At 42.7% G+C, this 18,745-nt stretch overlaps 1 protein-coding gene across 1 annotated transcript in view; it reads right to left on the reverse strand.

Annotated features, from left to right (window-relative positions):
- Nucleotides 1-18,745, reverse strand: part of LOC127034477 (cadherin-13-like) — a 433,731-nt gene that overhangs the window by 161,106 nt on the left and 253,880 nt on the right. The window lies entirely within an intron of this gene.

Here is an 18,745-nt window from a genome sequence, read left to right on the forward strand (position 1 = left end):
CCAAGTTAAGCTTTGAGGCAACTGAGTATCAAACTCTGTTTCTATATTCTAGTATAGGACCCTAATCCTGGAAAGACGTACATATGCACTCAACTTTACACTCTGCTATGAGCCCCATTAGCCACAAACCTTTGCTGGGTCAGGTCCTAAATAGTTAATAAAACAAAGCAAAGTTTCCATATTCTTTAAAAAAAAAAAAAACATTTTCTGGCTTCCTCCCAAAGTCATTTTTCAGCAGTTCATTTTTTTTTTAACCTTTTCTCTTTAAAATTTATGGATTTTCTATTTGGTCCACATAGCTTTGCTCTGAATGTATGTTTCCACAAGCAGCCCAGACCAAGGTTTTAGTAACATCCTTTGTCCATACTTGGCTCACTCTAGCTGAAAGCAGCAACATTTGCTAGTGAAACTCTATATTTAGTATTGAATGATGATCTTGCAATATAAATCATTGCCTCCAACAGAGCAGGAAATTATTTATAATCAATTCACAAACACTTAGGCAAATATGACTGCTCAGCTTTCCTAACAATGCTTATATTGTTAAGGAAACAATTGACATAATATTTTTTCACACTGTCAACACAAACGGGGAAAGAACTTCATCTGGTTCCCAGTTGTAGGTGTACAATCATATATAATCTATACTGGAGTATAGACCAAATCCATCTCACCTTGCCTACATGACTAATCCTATTAATTTGAGGGAGGCCTTGTTAACGACTAAAATGAGCAAGATTTTTTGCTGCTGCTCTTCTGGACTTATTTAAAATTTCTGAATCCTGATCTGAAGCACTACGTTATAAATTTTAGAAACAAAACAACATTATATTAGCAGTGGAATGCCAGGTCATTCTTTCACTGTAGAAAGCAAGCAAATAACCAGATCATGCCCAATGCCATTAGTAGGATTGTTACATGTCCAGAATGTGCACCTTATTCTTTCATAGCTTCATATTGCTGGGAGTGTTCTTTTCATTCAGAGAACCTCCTAAGGCCCATTTTCCCTACTACTTTTACATCACGTAATCCCACTTCTTTCCCCCTCTGTAAATGTATGTCTCTGGTTTTCCAAAATGGACAGGAATTATGCCCTCCCTTCTCAAATCAATTGGATCACGGAGATGACCTTTTATTACATTTTACAGAAGGTGGTGAAAACAAACTGAAATACGTGCCAAAAGAAAATTTTAAGCTCAAATATTTACCAGAAGCAAATTCTAAATAGTATAGTCTGTTATAAAATTTGCATTTCATTCTCTGTTGGTTATTTATACAACTGATGCAAATCTTGAAGCAAAAGTAATATCATGTAACTCACATAACAAAGGTGGATGTTTTCTAGGAACTGTCTGTGAACAATCTGCAGATCAAAAATTACTCATCCAAGAATTTCACACATAGCTGTAAATAATTTGTACAGTCACAAATGCCAAAGTCTGTTCACAGGCAGTTTGTGAACAGAAAGAAAGGCCAAATGTATTAAATATGCACTGCAAGTTATTTAACTGTCTCTGTTAAACAATCACAAATTCATCTAGTCTGAATTAAGACACCCTGCTACACTCAGATACTGTGTTGCAGCCCAACTAGTCCTCTCTCAAATGCTCAAATAGTAGCAGCCAGTGTCACATAAACAGAAATAATTAGTGTGGTGTATTTGATTTTGTCGCAACGAAACCTGTGAAACCAGGGCCAAATTAAGGATGCTAAAGGAATTTAAAATCAGAATTGTGTTGCAATTGCTCATTTATAATCAGTGTTCAGGGTAACTGCACCGTACTCCTTCCCCATGGTCCATCATATGCACTCAACTCTTAGCCTTCTGGTTTCTCAACTGTTACCTCTCTTGGGCACAGACCCACATCTCTTCCCCTTCAGCGAGGGGTATTTCCAGGCTGCATAGCTCCCCACCTACACTGTGATACCCTGTAGCAAATTTCACTTGGGGCCAGCAGACCTAGTGGGCAGGCTGCAGCTCAGTCTCCTGGGGTCTTGGGATGGCTTTGCCAGGCAGTCTGAGGGCCTGGCAGCAGAGTTACAATTCATGGTGGCCTGGTGCTCCCCGGGTTGTCTTAGTCAGTTGAAGGAAAGGTAGGGGAACCCGAGTCCTCCATCTCCACTGAGCCTCATCCCAGGGCCCAAGGGCAAAAAGAGGTGAGGAGAGTCTCAGCCTTTGCAGTGATACTCCACACCAGCCTCCCCTGTTCTCTCTTCAGTTTGAGGTGTGGTTCCCGCACTCTGCTTCTCTTTTACTCAGACAATCAGCTGGTCCTTCTGAGCTCACTTTGAGCATCCTGTTGTTCCTCCTTGTTAGGGAAAAGATGGGAGAAAAAAGGAGATAAGGCCTTAAGCACCATCCATACCCTTCCTCTGTAGGCGGCTCAGTCCCAGAAGCTACTCCTTGTCTGCTTTCCTTCAGTCTCATCTCTCTCTCTCACACACATGCACACACACCCCATTCCCTACTGGATTATCAGATATCAGAGTCCCCATTTAAGCAGGTCACCCATTTGGAGCATGCTCTGCAGCTGCTGAGGGCCAGAGCATTCTTGGCCCCATACTGTTCCTTCACCCGTTTAGCCTTAGTGTTGGATCTGTAAATGGTATCACATACACTCAGCAAACCAGACGGCTTAGTGGCCACTTTGCTGTCTCTCCAGATGCCATGCAGGGCTGCCAACACTCCTTTATTTTCTCCTCTCTCTACAACAAGACTAAATACCCCCGGCGTTCAGTGGGTGAGTACTGCTAAGTATTAATAATAAAACAACAACATCAGGAGAAAGGGTGGGGTGAGAGTGCTAAGAAAACAGTCCCATATTTTTTAAATACAATGTTGGCAACACTACTTTATTAAGCAAGCACATTTATTCTTCAGGTGAATATATTATTAAAGGAAACATTAAAAGCAAAATAAAAACATACACAGATGCTAGAAAGAGATTATCCCCAACTCCACCCAAGGCTCTGGAAGCTGATAAGTCCTTCAGACCCCTCACAGAGCTTTTTTACTGTGGTTACAAGTTCATAACAGCTTAAGCTCAGAACAAGAACCACCATGAATAGTTCATTCTTTCCTTTATACAGTATGGGCCTTTGATCCTGTCATCATGTAACAGCTGATCAGCAGACAATGCTTCTCTCCTCAGGGCACAGCTTCAAAAGGTTGGGTCTTTTCACAACCAGAGGAGGGACTTTGCATTCAACTCTTACCCAAGTACTTCCTAGGAAACCACTTAACATTTCTTTTGTCCCAGAAGTTCATTCTTATCTGGCACATTGTTCAAAATAGACCTTTGAAGCTCCTCATACTCCTCTGGATTTGCTTTGGTCACATCTCTTCCTTAGAGAAGGTACATACATAAACTGTGCATTTGTAATGCAACGGACCCCAAAGCTACTTAAACTTAATTCACTAAGGTTTTTCAAGGGATTGCAGGAAACTGCCATGTCTGTCACAATGACTTTGCAAGTCCTCAACCATGTATTTTTAGCTGTATCTGCCCTCCACAGGGCTTCACATGTCAGGTCCCTGTTTTCTAATCATATCTTCACTTTCCATGTTCAATATAAATAGCTGAACAGAACACAGTGGGCTGTTTCATTTTCCACTGGCCCCAGAGGCTCCCGCCCCTTGCAGAATGCAACACATTGTGTAGGAGCAGGGACGGTTCATGCCAAGTACTGAAAGAAAATAGAAGTTCAGGTTGGGATTTCAGGCTGCTGCCTCAGCAGCATCCAACTGAAGATCTCCTGAAGCCATCTGCATTAGAGGCACTATGAAGGAAGAGATGGAAAGCTGGAGACTTACTCAGAGCCCTTTCAGGCACATATTAGCATTGGTGAGAGGGTGAATCTTGAATTAGGGGGCTTTCCCAGTGCCTAAAGATAAAGGCTTGACTTGCAATTAAGACACTAGACTGGGATTCAGGTGATGTGGGTTCAAGTCCCAGCTCTGCCACAGGCCTTAGGAAAGTCAGTTGCCTCTATGTGAAACAGTGATAACACTTACTCCCAACCAGTGTGTGTGTCTTCTCTATGTAGACTGTAAGCCCTTTGGAGCAGCACTTGTCTTTTATTACGTGTTTACACAATGCCTAGGAAGCCTCAATCTTGCTATTGTAACAAATATTAATGCTGAATGCTCCTGCTCTCTCCCTTGTAGTTTTCCTGTATTAGTCTGGTCACTCCTTCCCTCCCCCTACACTGGAAATCACTGTGTTAATACTTACATAGCTCTGTACACTTCATATGCAAGACCTTTATATATCCTTGAAAAATACCAATATTTATGTAAAATCTATTTTATAAATGCACACCACATGGATGAACACTGTGTTTAGCAACGGTTTCATACACACAGTTACATGTATTACTGAACAACCACCGATTGTCTAGGCTCAAGATTAATTTCACCCCTCGTTTTCCCTTTCTACGCTTTTACAGACAAAGGCTTAATCAAGTCACTCATCCAAATCACGATCATCCTGAAATACATTTTCGATTAATAAAATGATCCACAATACAGCCTAATGCACTGAGTTCTGGCTAAAAGAAAAAGGAACGATAATTACCAACAGCCAGTTTGATTCAAGTACGTCAATAGATTAATAAAAAAAACACACACACCAGACTGCCCCATATTTCTGGTTTGTTAGGAGATGAAGTGATTTTGTCCTGTCAGTAAAATCAGCTCCTTCTGAAAATTAAAAGGCCACTTTTCCTACATATACTACAGAGATACTTTCCATTAATTTTGCCCTAATGCAATTTAATATGATATTCTGAATCAGGAAGCATTTCTGTTTGGGGAACAGATTGACTGATTTTTTTTTAACTGGACTTAATTTCCTTAAAGTTTATAGATCTGGATAGGCTTTTTCTTAAGGTGTTTTTATATTTTAAATATTATGTCTATAGAATTATACCCAAGTATATTTTACAGCCATTGAATCAGAACCTAAAGAAAAAAGTAGTGTGAAATTATTTTCAGAGCCTTTCAAAATTTTCCTGATCAAAAGATTTTAATTTTTCAGGGAGGCTACATACATCAAAACAATTCTGAGTGATTGACAGAATTCACATTTTTGTGCTTTACTCACAGAATATAACTGATGATGGTATCCGCCCTATAACATTATGCACTGTTAATATTATATACTTCAATATGATGCTAAGAATGTTCAGTATTAAGTACTATTTATATCATATCATGATAGCCTGTTGATACATTCAATTTTTTAAAAAAAAATGTTGGTCAACTGACCAACACAGGTACATTAATAATTAACATCAAAGTCACCCTGAAACAAATTTTATTCTGAAGGATGTGACTGGATTCAAAACTCATCAAAAATCAATGGAATGAGTCCTAATGGACTTAAACAGGTTTGGATTCTCCCCTTAGAGACATGGGTGTAATTTTTTTTTTAAGGGCTTTCCTCCCATCACAATTTACTATAGCTTATAAGAGTCAAACATTTGTTCATACATTTGTTTCTAATCATGCCAGAACTCATCCAAAAACATAAGGCTAAAATATTTACTTCAGATGTATATATAAGTGTGTTACACAGGTCCCGCTCGGTGTCCAATCCACAAAAGATGAAAGTCTGTTACAGCCTTGACTAGAGAACTGTGTTGCTTTATGCTTTTAGCTGTAGACGACCCCAGTTCAGTCCCTGGTGTGTCAATCAAGACGGCGGACATCACATTTTTGACTTCAGTTCCCTTACTGACTTGAAGCAGGTCAAAACGTTCAGACACAAATGTTGGATTCAGTGGAAGCAACTGAAGAAATAGACTGGTTGCAAGGGAACTGGAAATTGGAGTAAGTAATATTATTCTCATTAAGGCCCTCTATCCTACACATCAAACACAAGGAATTAAGGGAGCATAGTGTGGACTAACTGTATTGCCAGTCTCAAAATAAGGGGTGAAGGTATCAAAGAAGAGCAGGCTTGCAGGACTGAAAAAAGACCCTTCTCATCCATGCAGATGGGCATTGGGTAGACAGAAAGGGACAGAGAATAGCCTTGATTCCCCCCCCCCCCCGCCCTCCACACACACACACACACACACACACACACACACACACACACACACACACACAGAGTCCAAGTTTGTTGGCCAGCACTGCTCAATTCCTTCCCTGGTGCGCTTTACCTAAGTTCCACCACTTACTGAGGGGCTAGGAAGAAAGTGACAATATAGCCCTAATTTATTCACTGCTTTGTAAAGGATGTTTCTTTAACACGGGATGGACCCACCTATCATTTAAGGCTTGGATACTCACTACCTAGCAGAAATATTTCTGCACTCAAAAAGTTCATTTAAAAGTTTCTCTGCACTAGAAACTACCCATCTCTATGATGACTGCAGAATTTTCCTTCCCTGTATCTCTTCAGAAAGTCATTCTAGAGTAGTTAGGAGTTAATGACTGTGAAAACAAGTAAAACACAATTTTATTCTAGGCAGTGCCTCTGCTGCAAAGGATTGGTTGTATCAATGAGAGTTTCAGCCATTCCAAACCAAATACAGAGTACTGTGACACTCTTCCTAATTTAAGCTAGACATTTGATTATAAAATTTCTTCATAAAAAGTTGATCCTAAAGGTGACAGCTAGAAGGTAGAAAATAGAAATTCTATAAACTTTCTCAATATTGACTCCCAGCAAAACCCCACACCCAACAGTAAAGGATAGTGTATGCTGTTCTCAGTTCCTTGTTGGGAGATATCACACTGATGAAAGGTAATGGTTGAACGCAGATGGCCTGGACAGTGTCTCTGTTTAGTCTCAATGTCTTTTGTATTGGTCAGGAGTTTTCTAGCAAATACAAATGACTGCCTTTATGCTTCACATGAGTAGAAGGCTTTAAGAGTATCAGAATATTATTCCCACACAAAGAGAAAACCATGTTATTCAACATGACCACTACTCTCACATTTAGTATTTATGATCCCAGTCATGATCCTAGTGAAGTCACTGAGAGTTTTGCCATTGAGTTCAATGAGCGCAGAATCAGGTTGATAACATCTCAAATGAGATAATTCAACTGCCTTACTTCATAAGGACAGATGCCATAATTCATAAGTACGCTGATGAACTTGAAAGAGAACCTTTACGTTTTGACATAGCCTTTTAAAATATTCATACATGGTGTGCTCCCCTCAACCCCAAAAGCAAGCTATTGGGACAGTTTCTGTTGACAGTTACACCAGTGTGAATCAGGAGTTCTTTTAGTGAAGTCAGAAGAGTTTTACTGGTGGAGTTAAGAGCAGAATTCAACCCCCAGCCTTTTGGGTCATGAGTGTGTGTGGGATGGTGATGAGTGCTTTCTGGGCTGAAGGTGTGTGTAGAGGGGCCCAGAACCTCCCAGGGCAAGCTCAGAACATCACAGGATCAAGCCCTTGAAGCTCATTGTCAAGAATCAGGGTCTGCAGGATAGTCAGGCCATGGCTACACTAGGGAGTTGCAGCGCTGGTGAGGGGGTTACAGCGCTGCAACTTAGGATGTGGCCACACTTGCAGAGCACGGTCAGCGCTGCAACTCCCTGGTTGCAGCGCTGGCTGTACACCTGGTCGAGCCTCGGGTGTAGCGATTCCAGCGCTGGTAATCCAGCGCTGGTCAGCAAGTGTGGACGCCCACCAGCGCTTTTATTGACCTCCGGGGTATAAGGAGGTATCCCAGCATACCTTTTAAGCCTCTCTGGTAATCATGCACACTCCACTGCCCTGGGCTCAGATGACCCCACCTTTAAATGCCCCGGGAATTTTAAAAATCCCCTTCCTGTTTGCTCAGCCAGGTGTGGAGTGCAATCAATCAATCAATCAGCGACCATGCCTCCACGGCCCAGACGAGCCCCAGCATGGAACAGTTCCGAGCTGCAGGACCTCATCAGTGTTTGGGGTGAGGAAGCTGTGCAAGCACAGCTGCGCTCCAGCCAGAGAAATTATGATATCTATGGGCAGATATCACAGTTCTTGCTGAGAAGGGGCCATGAACGGGACGTTGCAGTGCAGGGTAAAAATTAAGGCGCTGCACAGTGCTTACTGCAAAGCCCGTGAGGGAAATCGCCGCTCAGGAGCTGCCCCCACAACCTGCCGTTTTTACAAGGAGCTGGATGCCATACTTGGGTGTGACCCCACTGCCAATCCTAGGAGCACGATGGAGAGTTTAGAGCAGGGAGAAGTGGGGGAGGGTGTAGAGGAAGCCGAGAGTCAGGCTACTGTGGTGGAGGGAGACACCCCGGAGTCCCAGGAGGCATGCAGCCAGGAGCTCTTCTCAAGCCAGGAGGAGGCTAGCCAGTCGCAGCAGCTGGAAGTTGCTGGTGAGGAAGAAGCAGAGGATCGTGCTCGGGATAAGCATATTTTTATGTTTCGGAGAGGACGGTTTGGGTTATGGCTGCCTGCATGCATGCCTAAACGTGGAATTGATTTGCTCTATCACATCTCTGTAATCTACCTCGATAATCTCTTGAAAAGTTGCAGCCAGAGCGTGGGCAATGTGCTTTCGCAAGTTTATAGGGAGAGCCCCCGTGGTCCTTAGCCTGGTCAGGCTAACTCGTCCGATCCACTGTGCTGCGAGGGGTGGGGGGACCATTGCTGCACACAGGCAAGCTGCATAGGGACCAGGGCGGAATCCACATTGCTGTAGAAGACCCTCCCTCTCTTCCCAGGTAACACGCAGCAGTGATATATCTGGCAATAGGAAACCCTGTTGAGAATTTAGGGATACTTGAGTGCAGGGCGCCAGGTTCGCGGTCCCCCCCAGCCCCGCGGTGCGTTCCGGTCTCCCCACCCCCTTCCAGCAGGTAGCCAGCCCCGCAGTGCGCTCCGGTCTCCCCACCCCCTTCCAGCAGGTAGCCAGCCCCGCGGTGCACTCCGGTCTCCCCAACCCCCTTTCCAGCAGGCAGCCAGCCCCGCGGTGCGTTCCCCCCCTCACCAACAGGCCGGCAGTTCCGCGGACTGCCTCCCCCCGCCAGCAGCTCGCCACCTTCATGTTCCCTACTGTCCCCTGTGCAGGCCGCCAGCTACCTCCTATACCCAGTGCAGATAAACCCCAGTGAGCCATCAGTCAGTTCCCCCTCCCAGGTGAAGTCGGGGCAGAAACACTCACCCCACTGCTTGCCATGCCTTCGCTTCCCTGGCTTCTCTGTGTTATGTTAGGCATGTGGGAATGATGCTACAAAAAGTCTACAAACTCCTTCACTGTGTGATAATAAACAATGTAGCCTCTGTGTATTACATGTTTCTATCTGTTTTTTTTAGTGACCTTTACTAATGCAGCTGGATCACCGGCCTCACGTCTGTTGCAGAACTTGAGAAAAAATCCACGAAAATCAAAAGAGGAGTTGATCAAAGCAGTTATGAATCACTACAACAGAGAAAGTAGGAAGACGCTGGAATGGAGAGAGAAAATGTATGAGTGGAGGCAAACACAAAGCAGGAGAAAGGAATTGGCTACCAAAAAAACCTCAAAGCACATGATAAGCCTCCTGGCTCGCCAAACTGACTCTTTCGAGTCTCTCGTAGCTATGCAGGCAGATCTGTACCGTGGTAACCCACATCCCTCCCAAAGCTCTCTTTCTTGTTCCCCAGTATTTGCACAAAACACCTTTCTCCAGCAGCCAGTTTCTTATTACCCCCAGTTGCCCCCAACACCTGTATGATCACCTACCAGCCCTGATAACTACAATTCTTACCCTGTGCACTCCACCCCCATTACTCTGCAGCATAGTAATCCTGAAGTGCAGCAGACATTGAACAATAATCCAAACAGGACATATTCAAACCTCTGAATGTACAGTCCACCACCCTAAACCCCCTGGCCTTTTATGTACTGTACTTTGAATAAAGGATTTTATGGTTTTTACAATACTTTTTATTATTGCAGGAAGTGGTAAATACTGTACCCCAAGGTAGAAAGGAGCACAGCAAAGGCACCAAACATTACTGTTGGCTCTCAGCATCAAAATTGCTCCCTTAAGGCATCCTAATCCTTGAAGCCCTTTCCTGGGCCTCTCTAGTAGCCCTGCTCTCTGGCTGTGCAAATTCATCCTCTAGGCGTTGAACCTCGGAGGTCCATTCCTCACTGAATCTTTCACCCTTCCCTTCACAAATATTATGGAGGGTACAGCACGCGGATATAACAGCGGAGATGCTGTTTTCCCCCAAATCTAGCTTCCCATAAAGACACCTCCAGCGGGCTTTCAAACGGCCAAAAGCACACTCCACAGTCATTCTGCACCGGCTCAGCCTGTAGTTGAACCATTCCTTGCTCCTGTCAAGCTTCCCTGTATACGGTTTCATGAGCCAAGGCATTAAGGGGTAAGCGAGGTCTCCAAGGATCACAGTGGGCTTTTCGACGTCCCCTACTGTGATCTTGTGGTCTGGGAAAAAAGTCCCGGCCCTCAGCTTCCTGAACAGGGCACTGTTCCAAAAGATGCGTGCATCATGCACCTTTCCAGGCCATCCTGAGTAAATGTCAGTGAAACGCCCACGGTGATCCACAAGCGCTTGCAGAACCACGGAGAAATACCCCTTGCGATTAACGTACTCTGATGCCAGGCGGGGTGGTGACAGAATAGGAATATGCGTCCCATCTATTGCCCCTCCACAGTTAGGGAACCCCATTTCTGCAAAGCCATCCACAATGTCCTGCACGTTCCCCAGAGTCACAGTTCTTCTTAGCAGGGTGCGATTAATGGCTGTGCAAACTTGCATCAGCACCATTCCAACAGTGGACTTTCCCACTCCAAACTGGTTTGCCACTGATCGGTAGCTGTCTGGAGTTGCCAGCTTCCAGATTGCAATAGCCACCCGCTTCTCCACTGGCAGGGCAGCTCTCAATCTCGTGTCCCTGCGCCGCAGGGTAGGGGCGAGCTCAGCACACAGTCCCATGAAAGTGGCTTTTCTCATCCAAAAGTTCTGCAGCCACTGCTCGTCATCCCAGGCTTGCAGGACTATGTGATCCCACCACTCAGTGCTGGTTTCCCGAGCCCAAAGGTGCCGTTCCACGGTGCTGAGCACGTCTGTTACTGCCACAAGCAATTGAGTGTCTTGAGCGTCAGGCATTTCAATATCATCGTCTGACTCCTCACTGTCACTTTGCAGCTGAAGGAATAGCTCCACTGCCATGCCTGATGTGCTGGCAACATTCATCAGCAAGGTCCTCAGCAGCTCAGGCTCCATTTGTAACAGAAATCTCAGAAATCGCTCTGCAGACTCACAATGCCGCCAAACTGCTCGGAATGTGTAGCAAAGCACCACGGGGCGTTGGAACAGGAAGCGGAAAGTCCCGCACACTTCCTTCCCCTTCCCACAAGCCACAGCGCCAAAATGGGACAAGGTGCTCTGTGGGATAGCTGCCCACAATGCACCACTCCCAACAGCGCTGCAAGTGCTGCAAATGTGGCCACACTGCAGCGCTGGTAGCTGTCAGTGTGGCCACACTGCAGCGCTGGCCCCACACAGCTGGACAAACACAGCTGTAACTACCAGCGCTGCAAAACTGTAAGTGTAGCCATGGCCTCAGTCTCTGGGCAACCCTAACAAGGACAGCTGGTGAGTAGTAGGCTAACTAATTGGCTACACCATCTGATCGGCTGGAAGGATCAGCCGACTGGAGCTTAAGCCCAGCAGCAGCAGTTCAGTGGCCGTTCAAAGCATGTGCCTATGGCTGCAAGATCTCCTGTGCCTGCTTGTTCCCAGCCTTGTTCTAGCCCCACTCCTTGTCTGTCTCTAGGTAATTTGGTCCTGACCCTGGGCTCCAATTCCTGACATCTGACTTTGGCTCTAGTCTCTGAATGTAGTTCTGACCCTGGGCTCCATCTTCTGGCTCTTAACTCTGACTCTCACCCCTGGCTCTGGCATCTGACATCTGACTCCAGCTTTGACCCCGGGCTCTGACTCCTGGCTACCAACTCATGCTCCAACCACTAGGACTGACTGTCCACATTCCAGTTACTGACACTCATGTAAATAAGGGTGGGCTGATATTCCAAATAAAGGGATGGTGCAGTTTATCACTAATAAAGTACTGCCACTGTCTCTTTCAGGTGATCTCATGGTAGATCTTTGTGCAGCATTTTAGCCTTGGACAGTTTAAAAAAATTATAATAAAAAAGGAATAAATTTTCAACCAAGATGTTTACATGCTATATCAAAGGCAGATTTGTGTTAGGAAAGTAAATAAATGCATTTTAAATTGCATGTAGGCTATCACTACATAATCTTTTGCAAAATTTATAAATCCTCTCTCATTTGAAGGATATGATTGTGTATGCCAGGCCCATCAACTAGCAAAACATCAGGGGCACATGCAAAATGCATGGTACTGCACTGATTTTTATTTGCAAAGTCCTTAAAGCTACAGAAAACCTTGCCATTTATATAAGGATATAAATAATTTGGTGATAGAATTCACGAAACAACAGACTAACTATTTCCATCTGTGAATAAACAGGTCACGTTTGACTGAACGCTCGTCTTCTTCATCAATAGCGCCTTGACACTAGCTGTGGAACTGGGTACTTGGCCACATAAAATATGCAATAGTTCTCTACTGTGATTAGTGCCATTATTTAAAATGCATTTGTCTCTACAAAGTTAAACATTTAGCCCATTTTGACTGGTGATGCAAAGCATGACCCTTTTATATAGCAAGAACTATGGTATCATGCTGAGATCATAAAGTATAATCCATGAGACAGCAATACACTAAGTGCAAGAGCCAAGTCTCATTTTAAAAAGGATTATTTTCTAGCCCTTATCTGAAAAAGCTGCACATACTATATCTGTAATTCATTTCTCTCAGAACCACAAAAGTTTAAGTAATTCTAGAGACAGAAAAGAAATGAAAGACAAAATGATTTAAAGATCTAAGAGATGCCAAATGGTTCAACAAAAATTGGACTCTGCAAAATCCAAGTGTGCCTGCTGACTCACAGGCAGATTAATATATTTCCACCTACAGGAATCTGAACATTTACTGATGAAATGATTTGTGTTGCTAAAAACCTGAATCCAGCCATTTCATTGTGGCTGGTAACAAATAAAATATTTTAAAACAAATCTATTGTCATCAATGAGTTTCTTGTTTGTTACTATGCATCGAAGTGTGGCATTCTTGAAACTTCACTGTGATAGCAGGAGTAGATCTCATTCTCCCATGCCAACATGCACTTTTAGCACTTGAGCTAAATGGAGATCTAGTTTAGTTCTGAGCAGTACAGACCATGTGACATACACCTCTCACCATTTATGAATGCATTCAATGGAGAGCCATAGAAGCTACGCAAACTGTGCAATTCGTTATTTGATAATAGAACATATTGAGTATTTTTGGTGGTGTCAAAAAACCAATGGCAATAACTGACTCCTGACAACGCAGGACTTTACAATGATCAGTTGTCCTTTTACTCCACTTGTATAGATTCACAGTATTCTGCTGTCTCATGGTTGATAAAATGGAGGTCAAATATCTATATTATTACTAGTAAAAAAGTCTTGTCCCCAATAAGACTAACTAATTTATAAAATGTTTATTCAGTTTAATGTTGCAACTGGAATGCATTTGGGGCTCTTAATGTCTCATACAGCAAGGAGACAACATCCTTTCTGCAGCCCCATAAACCTTTTACAAAGAAGGTGGGGTCAGAGCAGTGGGTGAAGTGAAGAGAAGATCTGGATGGTTAACAACTCCAGGAATATTGTATCCAGTAACTTAGGTATGTGATGCTTCTTGTGATATTTCAAGTCATATTGATTTTTGATTCTGCCACTCTTGTGATGAAAAGGACCTTGCTGTTACAAGTAGTCCCTTTGACTTCATAAGAATACATGTAGACTAAGGTACAGATGAATGCAAGTAGTGGCAACAGAATCAAGTCATCACCAGATAAGTTTGCCAAGATCCAGAATGAACTACCTGTCTTTGTGATAGCACTATTCTTGGGTGAGGACAAATGCAGAGTATTCTTTATTTGTGATGGTCACTGATGTTGGAGATGTCTACTAAGATAGATACTATTGTTATAATTGATCCTTTTGGCTGATGCAAGCCAACACAGCGGTGTTGGGGGTAATTATTAGACATGATCATCGATGCCTCCAAGGAGAGAAACTACTACACTCAAGAAATCATCTTTTGACATGAATAATTGTTCCAATTATTGCCCTGTTTCAAATCTCCACTATTTGGGGAGGTTTATGGAAGGTACTATGGTAAGACAATTCCAGCAACATCAAGAATCCTCAGGACTCACTGATCTCAGAAAATCTTACTTTGGGTCAGAGTATAATCGACGCTGAGAGATCAACTAAAATTTAATTTATGAACTGCAGAAGTGATTGTAGACTACAACAAGGACTGATGGGATCGTTCTGGAATGGCTTGGGTCCTTTCTGTCTGAAAAGACCAAGAGGAAAGTAGTGGACAATTCATCATCTATTCCAAGATACTCTTGTGTTCTGCAGGGTTCCAGTGTGTCATGTCTCTTGTTCAGCCTCTCCACAGGGCTACTTAAAAATATTTTTTCTGTATGGACATTAAAGATTTCATGGCAGTTTTAATACTGAGTAGGGGGTCTGTGTCCTTTTCCAAAATCCCCACTATAAAAGCAACTACATTTCAGAGATGAAATAATTCATCCCTTATACATTAATGTATACTAAACAGATCTATACAAATACTTTATATTATACAGATGTTTGTATATAGACACACAATCTACATTCATGGATATGCGTTAAGAATCTTAAAGGATGAAAGCTGTTTTATAAATATGACACTATTACACATCTTAATGGACATCTTATCCTTTATGATCTCTTTTTACATTCTTGTAAATCACATTTAGCCAGTTGCTTTCCCTCCAACATCCCCCAGTTACTGGAATGAATTTTAAATTTAAGATTTCCCCCAATGATTCCTTTACATCTTCTCCACATCTCTGGAGCAGATTTTCCCACAACGTCGTCATAAAGCTTAGCAGCTCGACACATCATCCCAAATGTGCACTAAGACAGACAAGGTGTTAGGGAGGGGGTTTAATTAGGCTGCAACTTCTATTAAATTAACTCATCAAGGAGCTCTCTCTCAGTCATTCATACAATGCAGACCATCATTCTGTAATTATTTTCACTTGGTGGGTGTCTGCTATCGGTCCACCATCCCTCCACAGCTGGTCTCCAGCCCATTGCTGGGACCCCACCACCTACTCTTGTACAAGGGTTATGGGGCTGCAGAAAGGATGTTGTCTCATTGCTGTATAAGACATTAAGAACTCCGACTGCATTCCAACTGGGTAAGAAAAGAGGATCAGGCTGGAGGGACAGGGTTTATATATCCTTCCCTGGGTGCACAGGGGCCGATGGTTACCTGAGCCCCACTCACTTGTTCAGGTGCTACCCTCTCCCCACTCCCAAGACCCTCCTTGCAATTCCCAGGCCGGTGACCCTTAAAGGAGATGCTACTGCCAGTCCACAGAATGACAGCCCCCTCTCCTTGAAGTGGCAAATGTTACATGAGGGTGATATAGTCTTCCTCATGTCAAAGGAATGCTTTCAGGTTGGACTCATAGCAGTACAAATAATTTATTACTATTCTACTAAATGTGAACTGTTGCCTTTTACATAGCTTTAAACAGGAAGAAGCTAGTTATTATCCCAAATCATAAAGCAGGATTTCCTGCTTGTGCAAAGCAGCAGTAGAAGGCCTGTGCTCCACTCAGATCCCAATACTGCCTCATGATAATGCTTCAGAGGGACATAAATGGAGCGTGGGTATTTTCCCAGCCCTCTGCATGGGGGTGAATTTTACCCAAAACAGTAAATCATTGAACAACCCTTGCTCCCACTGAAATAAATTGCAGCTTTGCAACTCCAGTGGGCCCAGAATTGGCCTACATATATTTAAGAGAGAAACAGAGCATCTGGTGCAGGGACTTAATTTTGGCTTTTGCATTTCACCTGTAAAGGAACCATATGTCCATACTAACAGCACAACAAACAGCTGCCCTTCTTACAGTGAAATAGATGCATAGATGACATCTATTCTTCTTGTGAAACACAAAGTTCTATACTCAGGTCCTGGCTGGTGAGTAAAGGGAATTGTGATTCTGAAATATTTTATTTTGGGATATGTTTTGTTGTAATTTTTCAGTCTACCCATTTACTCTGTCACTAGTCATGGCTCTTAAATAATTATTTTTATTTATTTCTGAATGATTTCATTTCACCTTTAACACTAAAAATACTCCGTGCTGCCTGGATTCTGTTTGCTAATGAAAAGTATAAAGTCCCTTTCCTAGAATAAGTATCTCTCTAGTTCATTTAAAATCAGAATGTAGATTATTCTCCTAGGAAAGCACAGAACATGCAGTGCAGCCAACAGCTTATAATTTCAAAGTGAGTTATTCATGTTTCCAGTCTAAAAGACCATTTTTATCTCCTTAAAAAACTGACTACTTCTCATTTACATGCTGAAGTTGTGTATTGAGAGAAAAGGGAGCAAAGTTAGCAAACAAGATTGGCACCAATTCCACGGGTGCTTCAGGGCTGGAGCACACATGGGAAAAAAAATAGTGGGTGATCAGCACCTACTAGCTACAGCTATTTGGTGGCTGCCACTGATCAGCTGTTTGGCATTGAGGGAGGTGCTTGAGAGAGGGCAGAGAACAGGGACTGGTGAGCAGATGGGACCTTGAGGGAGGGGTTGGAACAGGGTGGGTAGTGGCAGAGTGAAGGTGGGGCCTCAGGGGAGGAGCAGACTGGGAGCAGGGTCTTGGGGCAGAGCAATCCCGGAGAAAAAGAAACTTAGTGCTTATGGCTAACAACATTTGATCTAAGTATTTACACATACAATGAGAGATGTTACTAGAAATACTTTGCTCAAAGATGGAATGTAAGTTAATCAGAATCAGTGGATCATGTTCTTTACTCTTCCATTCAATACAAAAAGCAATTGTTTCTATAGCAACTGCTGCATCTCTTGGCACCATGATAATTCTTAGAGAAATGGTACATTGTTAGAACATATTCCAGAACCAATGTATGTGAAATCTGGATTTGTTCAGCAGCAGGAATTTGCAGGGGAAATGCACTCAAGAGCTGAAGATCTACACATGGCTATCAGCTCCAGTGAGAGCTGATGCAGTGATGTAACTGAGCGGATGGGGAACTCAGGGATAGGGTGTACACAATGCAGTCTCTACTTCATGTACACTGCTAAGAGGATGTCTCAGTCAACCATGAATGGCTTGCCAGGAGGGGACTGAGAGCCAGGAGAGAATCTCTCAGAACCACAGTTACGTGTATCTAGTAGCTCAAACTCCTGCATAGGTCTGATTTAAACCTGACTGAAGTCAGTGAGAAACTATTAACTTCAGTGGACTTTGAATCAGTCTCAGGGAGCAGAGGAACTAGGGTTTTCGGTTCAAAATGGTTTGAGTGGCTAAGGAGGATTTAGAGAGCTCTATGTTGTGTAATATTTCACAACTTGCAGAGAGCTCCAATGGGGATTTTAATAAATTTACACAGAGAAATAAATAATTGGAACACATTGATTGATCCACTGATGGCAATGGGGTATTGTATTAATGGACCCTAATGTAAAATGTGATCATGTAGTTATAGGGGTTTTGAAGGTTCTCTCAACTAAAAACGATTTTCACTTAAATCATTCAATGGGTAGCCATAAAAAGGAGAAAAGCTATACACCACAATACTATCCATATACCAACACCTATTGCTTCATGTGGATGAAGTTTAAAATATACAAACAAATCTCATATAGATTTGCACATTAGTGGAAGAATATGACAAACATTCTGTTTCAGCAAATACATGGCATGTCACATTTCATCTAATCTTGGTGTTTTTGTTTCTATTTTACTGGGAAGTTTAGACATAAAAAATGTTTTTGTTAGGGATATAACACAAGTGATGTGTTTTTGAGAATCTAATGGGTCCTTTTTATGTTGTAATATGAAGTATCTCAAAGTTTTCTGAAAAGAAATAATTTTCTACATCATATCTTTTTGATCAGCATAAGAACTCATAAGTACATTGTCAATATTAATAGAGCACTGTGACTTTACATATTTCAGGACTACAAAAATATTCCTAAAGTACAGCATTGTACATACTCCTCTTTGAAGCAACTGCTGCTTGTAAAATCTAATAAGATGAAAATCAGCAATCCTATTTGTCAATCTCTCAGATGAGAGTCCAATTCATACACTTGTAATCATTTTCAGCCCATTTGGAATTTCCCTCCAAACTGATATGATGTGGAAAAAATGCTAATCTTCCTTGATAGGAACTATTACTGGTTATATCATAGAGGTTGGTACTTTATGATGTTTTCAAATAACCTACAGTAGTTGTACTGCAAAATGATCTTTTTTCATCAGTGCTAAGATAGACAGTCATGTACCTAGGGTCTAGGGCTTCAGCATTTCTCCTCTGCTATAAACAAAATTTGAAACCTTTTGGTATTACATGGGCAGAGCAGACAGTGAAATCACAAAAAAAATGTGCTGAATTTGAACCCATGGCATGATTATGTCAATTACAGAAATGTGGGGGTGGAAGGGAACTTGAGAAGTCATCTACTCCAGTACCCCATGCTGAGGTTGGACCAAGCAAACCTAGACCATCCCTCACATGCTTCTCTAACATGTTCTTTAAAAACCTCCAACAATCGGGATTTTACAGCTTCCCTTGGGAGTCTATTCC

This window comes from Gopherus flavomarginatus, chromosome 14 (assembly GCF_025201925.1).
Source record: "Gopherus flavomarginatus isolate rGopFla2 chromosome 14, rGopFla2.mat.asm, whole genome shotgun sequence".
Classification (NCBI taxonomy): Eukaryota; Metazoa; Chordata; order Testudines; family Testudinidae; genus Gopherus; species Gopherus flavomarginatus.